This window comes from Pleurodeles waltl, chromosome 4_1 (assembly GCF_031143425.1).
Source record: "Pleurodeles waltl isolate 20211129_DDA chromosome 4_1, aPleWal1.hap1.20221129, whole genome shotgun sequence".
NCBI classification, from domain to species: Eukaryota; Metazoa; Chordata; class Amphibia; order Caudata; family Salamandridae; genus Pleurodeles; species Pleurodeles waltl.
The window spans coordinates 53,270,105-53,279,630 of NC_090442.1; the positions used below are offsets into that span (position 1 = coordinate 53,270,105).

Here is a 9,526-nt window from a genome sequence, read left to right on the forward strand (position 1 = left end):
GACATTTCGTACAAAGGCCCAGATCATGGGGATGATCGCGCAGCAGAAGCAGCAAGTATCAGAGCCACCGAACCTGGGGTGAGTTACACGAGGAGAAAGGGCGACATGGGGACAGGGGCTATGGGCTCAGGGAACAGCTACCACAATGCAACCTCGGGTGTGGGGATGCCACTCATTGCGGGTACTGCCCTGGGATTTCCTTTTAGAAAGAATCGCTGGTTAAAGTGTAGAGCACAAAAAACCCTACTCCTCGATTACACTATTAGATAACATCCTTTAACTGCCCCACCCACCCTGTGTGAGTCTCACCCACTTCCCGCTTGCTCCCTCTAGTCTGAGAGTTGTATCTCCACAAAAAACACACAATGGGGCTCAATGAGCTGCTCATGTCTGACATGGACACCTAAGCCGTGCTGGATTCACAACCTGAAAGCCTGCAAAGGAAAGTGTGCCCGGCAGAAGATAAGCTGCCTGGCAACTCAGAACCTTCTTCTAAGAGAAGTAAGACATGTCACAATGGAGTCTAAGCCTACCTGTCTTATGCCAGGACCTTAGAGCTGCAGGCAGGAGCACAAAGGTAAAAACATATATTGAGTCCCAACACACTCACTGCAGTGGTTGGTCTCTGTGGCGCAATCGGCTAGCGCGTTTTGGCTGTTAACTGAAAGGTTGGTGGTTCAAGCCCACCCAGGGACGTATGCTTTTGCCTACATCAAGTCCTGAATTAAAACACAGCTGTCTGGCTTTGCTCTTAGAGCTCTCGCTTTGCCTGCGTGACATGCTCTATCTCAACATTTCTATCTTCTCTCATCTCTTCACCTCTAGTCATTTCCACCAATAGGACTGGAAACGGGACATCAAGTCCTGAATTAAAACACAGCTGTCTGGCTTTGCTCTTAGAGCTCTCGCTTTGCCTGCGTGACATGCTCTATCTCAACATTTCTATCTTCTCTCATCTCTTCACCTCTAGTCATTTCCACCAATAGGACTGGAAATGGGACACCAAGCCTTCTACTTTAACCACAGGCGTACTGAGGGCCAATACAAGGCACAGAAGCATTTCTTGATTCAGGGCTGAGAACTGCATGTACAGGGACCTCGTGGCGCAACGGTAGCGCGGCTGACTCTAGATCAGAAGATTGCGTGTTCAAATCACGGCGGGGTCACTCTTTGACATTTTTTTCCCAACCAAGTCTATACCTCTGACTTCTAAAGCAAAGCCAAAAGAAGGGCGCTTTGCATTGGCCGGGAATCGAACCCGGGCCTCCCGCGTGGCAGGCAAGAATTCTACCACTGAACCACCAATGCTTCACTTACATAGGCTGAGCAGAGAGCCCTGCCGTAGACAGTAGTGATGAGGCCCATGCATTCGCATGGGACACCTATGAACAAAGTTTGCATGCAAGCCTTGGACTGCCAAACGTTCACATGCTGATGGCAGGAATCAGATGCAGGAGACTGAAACTATGAATGATTCTGCTTTTGCTAAGGACAGTGGTTTGGGGCCAGTGTTGTGCTTGACAGAGCACGACATCAGCCTGCTCTCTGGCTGCTCCCGGGAGAAGTGGCTGACAGAAAGCACCCTCCAGACCACCAGCAATCTTGTGTTTCACAACATGCCACTGTCACTGGACTTTCCTTCTGGGAAAGCCTAGTCACTGACCTGGCCAGATTCCCTGTCCTCCCCAAAATCCTGGGGAGAAACGGGCAGAGTTCTGCGCCCTGCGCCCTCTTTCGCGTCCCTAACGCGCTCCCAACGCGCCCTACAGCCCTGGTCGGGCACAGCGCTGGTCGGGCTCATACCACTGGGGCCTCTGCCGAGGAAGAGCCCCGGAAGCCTAGGGCCAGGCCTATTGCACAGGCATCTTAGACCAGGCCATTCCGGGATTGCTGTGTTTCACGTCCTGCCCTTCAACACTCCTGGGAGGGCTTTCCCTGAGAACCCTCATGTCTCTGCCCTCCCAGGAGGCTGTGGTTCTATGCAAAATAGGGGGTGCACCACGGGCCGTCCCCTTTCCTCTCTCTCGCCAATATCTTTCACCAAAGCTGAGCCCTGCAGGTAAATGTATCTATCTGGCTGAGGGGCCAGGGAGGGCCTTTGCCTGCAGTCTTACAAGCCAGAGTGCAGAGAAGGCAGCAACTCTGGGACCGGGACTCTGCTCAAAGACATATCTAACATGCCACAGTGGAGCTGAGATGGGCAAGACACGTGTCTCACAGGCTGGCAGCACACCAAGACAGTGGCAGGAAACTATGCTAACAAGGAAAGAGAAAAGTCACGTGTCTCGTGGCCTTCCCACCATTAGACAGTAGTCTGCGCAAGAAAACATCCAACAGTGACAGGACAACCAAGCAAATGACAAACGCTGTGCTGAATAAAGTCATCTTACATGACATTTCGTACAAAGGCCCAGATCATGGGGATGATCGCGCAGCAGAAGCAGCAAGTATCAGAGCCACCGAACCTGGGGTGAGTTACACGAGGAGAAAGGGCGACATGGGGACAGGGTCTATGGGCTCAGGGAACAGCTACCACAATGCAACCTCGGGTGTGGGGATGCCACTCATTGCGGGTACTGCCCTGGGATTTCCTTTTAGAAAGAATCGCTGGTTAAAGTGTAGTGCACAAAAAAACCAACTCCTCGATTACACTATTAGATAACATCCTTTAACTGCCCCACCCACCCTGTGTGAGTCTCACCCACTTCCCGCCTGCTCCCTCTAGTCTGAGAGTTGTATCTCCACAAAAAACACACAGTGGGGCTCAATGAGCTGCTCATGTCTGACATGGACACCTAAGCAGTGCTGGATTCACAACCTGAAAGCCTGCAAAGGAAAGTGTGCCCGGCAGAAGATAAGCTGCCTGGCAACTCAGAACCTTCTTCTAAGAGAAGTAAGACATGTCACAATGGAGTCTAAGCCTACCTGTCTTATGCCAGGACCTTAGAGCTGCAGGCAGGAGCACATAGGTAAAAACATATATTGAGTCCCAACACGCTCACTGTGGTGGTTGGTCTCTGTGGCGCAATCGGTTAGCGCGTTTGGCTGTTAACTGAAAGGTTGGTGGCTCAAGCCCACCCAGGGACGTATGCTTTTGCCTACATCAAGTCCTGAATTAAAACACAGCTGTCTGGCTTTGCTCTTAGAGCTCTCGCTTTGCCTGCGTGACATGCTCTATCTCAACATTTCTATCTTCTCTCATCTCTTCACCTCTAGTCATTTCCACCAATAGGACTGGAAACGGGACACCAAGCCTTCTACTTTAACCACAGGCGTACTGAGGGCCAATACAAGGCACAGAAGCATTTCTTGATCCGGGGCTGAGAACTGCATGCACAGGGACCTCGTGGCGCAACGGTAGCGCGGCTGACTCCAGATCAGAAGGTTGCGTGTTCAAATCACGTCGGGGTCACTCTTTGTCATTTTTTTCCCCACCAAGTCTATACCTCAGACTTCTAAAGCAAAGCCAAAAGAAGGGCGCTTTGCATTGGCCGGGAATCGAACCCGGGCCTCCCGTGTGGCAGGCGAGAATTCTACCACTGAACCACCAATGCTTCACTTACATAGGCTGAGCAGAGAGCCCTGCCGTAGACAGTAGTGATGAGGCCCATGCATTCACATGGGACACCTATGAACAAAGTTTGCATGGCAAGCCTTGGACTGCCAAACGTTCACATGCTGATGGCAGGAATCAGATGCAGGAGACTGAAACTATGAATGTTTCTGCTTTTGCTAAGGACAGTGGTTTGGGGCCAGTGTTGTGCTTGACAGAGCACGACATCAGCCTGCTCTCTGGCTGCTCCCGGGAGAAGTGGCTGACAGAAAGCACCCTCCAGACCACCAGCAATCTTGTGTTTCACAACATGCCACTGTCACTGGACTTTCCTTCTGGGAAAGCCTAGTCACTGACCTGGCCAGATTCCCTGTCCTCCCCAAAATCCTGGGGAGAAACGGGCAGAGTTCTGCGCCCTGCGCCCTCTTTCGCGTCCCTAACGCGCTCCCAACGCGCCCTACAGCCCTGGTCGGGCACAGCGCTGGTCGGGCTCATACCACTGGGGCCTCTGCCGAGGAAGAGCCCCGGAAGCCTAGGGCCAGGCCTATTGCACAGGCATCTTAGACCAGGCCATTCCGGGATTGCTGTGTTTCACGTCCTGCCCTTCAACACTCCTGGGAGGGCTTTCCCTGAGAACCCTCATGTCTCTGCCCTCCCAGGAGGCTGTGGTTCTATGCAAAATAGGGGGTGCACCACGGGCCGTCCCCTTTCCTCTCTCTCGCCAATATCTTTCACCAAAGCTGAGCCCTGCAGGTAAATGTATCTATCTGGCTGAGGGGCCAGGGAGGGCCTTTGCCTGCAGTCTTACAAGCCAGAGTGCAGAGAAGGCAGCAACTCTGGGACCGGGACTCTGCTCAAAGACATATCTAACATGCCACAGTGGAGCTGAGATGGGCAAGACACGTGTCTCACAGGCTGGCAGAACACCAAGACAGTGGCAGGAAACTATGCTAACAAGGAAAGAGAAAAGTCACGTGTCTCGTGGCCTTCCCACCATTAGACAGTAGTCTGCGCAAGAAAACATCCAACAGTGACAGGACAACCAAGCAAATGACAAACGCCGTGCTGAATAAAGTCATCTTACATGACATTTCGTACAAAGGCCCAGATCATGGGGATGATCGCGCAGCAGAAGCAGCAAGTATCAGAGCCACCGAACCTGGGGTGAGTTACACGAGGAGAAAGGGCGACATGGGGACAGGGGCTATGGGCTCAGGGAACACCTACCACAATGCAACCTCGGGTGTGGGGATGCCACTCATTGCGGGTACTGCCCTGGGATTTCCTTTTAGAAAGAATCGCTGGTTAAAGTGTAGAGCACAAAAAACCCAACTCCTCGATTACACTATTAGATAACATCCTTTAACTGCCCCACCCACCCTGTGTGAGTCTCACCCACTTCCCGCCTGCTCCCTCTAGTCTGAGAGTTGTATCTCCACAAAAAACACACAGTGGGGCTCAATGAGCTGCTCATGTCTGACATGGACACCTAAGCAGTGCTGGACTCACAACCTGAAAGCCTGCAAAGGAAAGTGTGCCCGGCAGAAGATAAGCTGCCTGGCAACTCAGAACCTTCTTCTAAGAGAAGTAAGACATGTCACAATGGAGTCTAAGCCTACCTGTCTTATGCCAGGACCTTAGAGCTGCAGGCAGGAGCACATAGGTAAAAACATATATTGAGTCCCAACACGCTCACTGTGGTGGTTGGTCTCTGTGGCGCAATCGGTTAGCGCGTTTGGCTGTTAACTGAAAGGTTGGTGGCTCAAGCCCACCCAGGGACGTATGCTTTTGCCTACATCAAGTCCTGAATTAAAACACAGCTGTCTGGCTTTGCTCTTAGAGCTCTCGCTTTGCCTGCGTGACATGCTCTATCTCAACATTTCTATCTTCTCTCATCTCTTCACCTCTAGTCATTTCCACCAATAGGACTGGAAACGGGACACCAAGCCTTCTACTTTAACCACAGGCGTACTGAGGGCCAATAAAAGGCACAGAAGCATTTCTTGATCCGGGGCTGAGAACTGCATGCACAGGGACCTCGTGGCGCAACGGTAGCACGTCTGACTCCAGATCAGAAGGTTGCGTGTTCAAATCACGTCGGGGTCACTCTTTGACATTTTTTTCCCCACCAAGTCTATATCTCTGACTTCTAAAGCAAAGCCAAAAGAAGGGCGCTTTGCATTGGCCGGGAATCGAACCCGGGCCTCCCGCGTGGCAGGCGAGAATTCTACCACTGAACCACCAATGCTTCACTTACATAGGCTGAGCAGAGACCCCTGCCGTAGACAGTAGTGATGAGGCCCATGCATTCGCATGGGACACCTATGAACAAAGTTTGCATGGCAAGCCTTGGACTGCCAAACGTTCACATGCTGATGGCAGGAATCAGATGCAGGAGACTGAAACTATGAATGTTTCTGCTTTTACTAAGGACAGTGGTTTGGGGCCAGTGTTGTGCTTGACAGAGCACGACATCAGCCTGCTCTCTGGCTGCTCCCGGGAGAAGTGGCTGACAGAAAGCACCCTCCAGACCACCAGCAATCTTGTGTTTCACAACATGCCACTGTCACTGGACTTTCCTTCTGGGAAAGCCTAGTCACTGACCTGGCCAGATTCCCTGTCCTCCCCAAAATCCTGGGGAGAAACGGGCAGAGTTCTGCGCCCTGCGCCCTCTTTCGCGTCCCTAACGCGCTCCCAACGCGCCCTACAGCCCTGGTCAGGCTCATACCACTGGGGCCTCTGCCGAGGAAGAGCCCCGGAAGCCTAGGGCCAGGCCTATTGCACAGGCATCTTAGACCAGGCCATTCCGGGATTGCTGTGTTTCACGTCCTGCCCTTCAACACTCCTGGGAGGGCTTTCCCTGAGAACCCTCATGTCTCTGCCCTCCCAGGAGGCTGTGGTTCTATGCAAAATAGGGGGTGCACCACGGGCCGTCCCCTTTCCTCTCTCTCGCCAATATCTTTCACCAAAGCTGAGCCCTGCAGGTAAATGTATCTATCTTGCTGAGGGGCCAGGGAGGGCCTTTGCCTGCAGTCTTACAAGCCAGAGTGCAGAGAAGGCAGCAACTCTGGGACCGGGACTCTGCTCAAAGACATATCTAACATGCCACAGTGGAGCTGAGATGGGCAAGACACGTGTCTCACAGGCTGGCAGCACACCAAGACAGTGGCAGGAAACTATGCTAACAAGGAAAGAGAAAAGTCACGTGTCTCGTGGCCTTCCCACCATTAGACAGTAGTCTGCGCAAGAAAACATCCAACAGTGACAGGACAACCAAGCAAATGACAAACGCCGTGCTGAATAAAGTCATCTTACATGACATTTCGTACAAAGGCCCAGATCATGGGGATGATCGCGCAGCAGAAGCAGCAAGTATCAGAGCCACCGAACCTGGGGTGAGTTACACGAGGAGAAAGGGCGACATGGGGACAGGGGCTATGGGCTCAGGGAACAGCTACCACAATGCAACCTCGGGTGTGGGGATGCCACTCATTGCGGGTACTGCCCTGGGATTTCCTTTTAGAAAGAATCGCTGGTTAAAGTGTAGAGCACAAAAAACCCAACTCCTCGATTACACTATTAGATAACATCCTTTAACTGCCCCACCCACCCTGTGTGAGTCTCACCCACTTCCCGCCTGCTCCCTCTAGTCTGAGAGTTGTATCTCCACAAAAAACACACAGTGGGGCTCAATGAGCTGCTCATGTCTGACATGGACACCTAAGCAGTGCTGGATTCACAACCTGAAAGCCTGCAAAGGAAAGTGTGCCCGGCAGAAGATAAGCTGCCAGGCAATTCAGAACCTTGTTCTAAGAGAAGTAAGACATGTCACAATGGAGTCTAAGCCTACCTGTCTTATGCCAGGACCTTAGAGCTGCAGGCAGGAGCACATAGGTAAAAACATATATTGAGTCCCAACACGCTCACTGTGGTGGTTGGTCTCTGTGGCGCAATCGGTTAGCGCGTTTGGCTGTTAACTGAAAGGTAGGTGGCTCAAGCCCACCCACGGACGTATGCTTTTGCCTACATCAAGTCCTGAATTAAAACACAGCTGTCTGGCTTTGCTCTTAGAGCTCTCGCTTTGCCTGCGTGACATGCTCTATCTCAACATTTCTATCTTCTCTCATCTCTTCACCTCTAGTCATTTCCACCAATAGGACTGGAAACGGGACATCAAGTCCTGAATTAAAACACAGCTGTCTAGCTTTGCTCTTAGAGCTCTCGCTTTGCCTGCGTGACATGCTCTATCTCAACATTTCTATCTTCTACCATCTCTTCACCTCTAGTCATTTCCACCAATAGGACTGGAAACGGGACACCAAGCCTTCTACTTTAACCACAGGCGTACTGAGGGCCAATAAAAGGCACAGAAGCATTTCTTGATCCGGGGATGAGAACTGCAAGCACAGGGACCTCGTGGCGCAACGGTAGCGCGTCTGACTCCAGTTCAGAAGGTTGCGTGTTCAAATCACGTCGGGGTCACTCTTTGACATTTTTTTCCCCACCAAGTCTATATCTCTGACTTCTAAAGCAAAGCCAAAAGAAGGGCGCTTTGCATTGGCCGGGAATCGAACCCGGGCCTCCCGCGTGTCAGGCGAGAATTCTACCACTGAACCACCAATGCTTCACTTACATAGGCTGAGCAGAGAGCCCTGCCGTAGACAGTAGTGATGAGGCCCATGCATTCGCATGGGACACCTATGAACAAAGTTTGCATGGCAAGCCTTGGACTGCCAAACGTTCACATGCTGATGGCAGGAATCAGATGCAGGGGACTGAAACTATGAATGTTTCTGCTTTTGCTAAGGACAGTGGTTTGGGGCCAGTGTTGTGCTTGACAGAGCACGACATCAGCCTGCTCTCTGGCTGCTCCCGGGAGAAGTGGCTGACAGAAAGCACCCTCCAGACCACCAGCAATCTTGCGTTTCACAACATGCCACTGTCACTGGACTTTCCTTCTGGGAAAGCCTAGTCACTGACCTGGCCAGATTCCCTGTCCTCCCCAAAATCCTGGGGAGAAACGGGCAGAGTTCTGCGCCCTGCGCCCTCTTTCGCGTCCCTAACGCGCTCCCAACGCGCCCTACAGCCCTGGTCGGGCACAGCCCTGGTCGGGCTCATACCACTGGGGCCTCTGCCGAGGAAGAGCCCCGGAAGCCTAGGGCCAGGCCTATTGCACAGGCATCTTAGACCAGGCCATTCCGGGATTGCTGTGTTTCACGTCCTGCCCTTCAACACTCCTGGGAGGGCTTTCCCTGAGAACCCTCATGTCTCTGCCCTCCCAGGAGGCTGTGGTTCTATGCAAAATAGGGGGTGCACCACGGGCCGTCCCCTTTCCTCTCTCTCGCCAATATCTTTCACCAAAGCTGAGCCCTGCAGGTAAATGTATCTATCTGGCTGAGGGGCCAGGGAGGGCCTTTGCCTGCAGTCTTACAAGCCAGAGTGCAGAGAAGGCAGCAACTCTGGGACCGGGACTCTGCTCAAAGACATATCTAACATGCGACAGTGGAGCTGAGATGGGCAAGACACGTGTCTCACAGGCTGGCAGCACACCAAGACAGTGGCAGGAAACTATGCTAACAAGGAAAGAGAAAAGTCACGTGTCTCGTGGCCTTCCCACCATTAGACAGTAGTCTGCGCAAGAAAACATCCAACAGTGACAGGACAACCAAGCAAATGACAAACGCCGTGCTGAATAAAGTCATCTTACATGACATTTCGTACAAAGGCCCAGATCATGGGGATGATCGCGCAGCAGAAGCAGCAAGTATCAGAGCCACCGAACCTGGGGTGAGTTACACGAGGAGAAAGGGCGACATGGGGACAGGGGCTATGGGCTCAGGGAACAGCTACCACAATGCAACCTCGGGTGTGGGGATGCCACTCATTGCGGGTACTGCCCTGGGATTTCCTTTTAGAAAGAATCGCTGGTTAAAGTGTAGTGCACAAAAAAACCAACTCCTCGATTACACTATT

General features: G+C 52.3%; 2 non-coding genes across 2 annotated transcripts; both read right to left on the bottom strand.

Annotated features, from left to right (window-relative positions):
* Positions 1–5,730: 5,730 nt before the first annotated feature.
* Positions 5,731–5,801, bottom strand: TRNAG-GCC (transfer RNA glycine (anticodon GCC)). Its single transcript has one exon. It is a non-coding gene; the product is annotated as a tRNA-Gly (tRNA).
* A 2,305-nt stretch (positions 5,802–8,106) lies between these two features.
* On the bottom strand, positions 8,107–8,177 carry TRNAV-GAC (transfer RNA valine (anticodon GAC)). Its single transcript has one exon. It is a non-coding gene; the product is annotated as a tRNA-Val (tRNA).
* Positions 8,178–9,526: the final 1,349 nt, after the last annotated feature.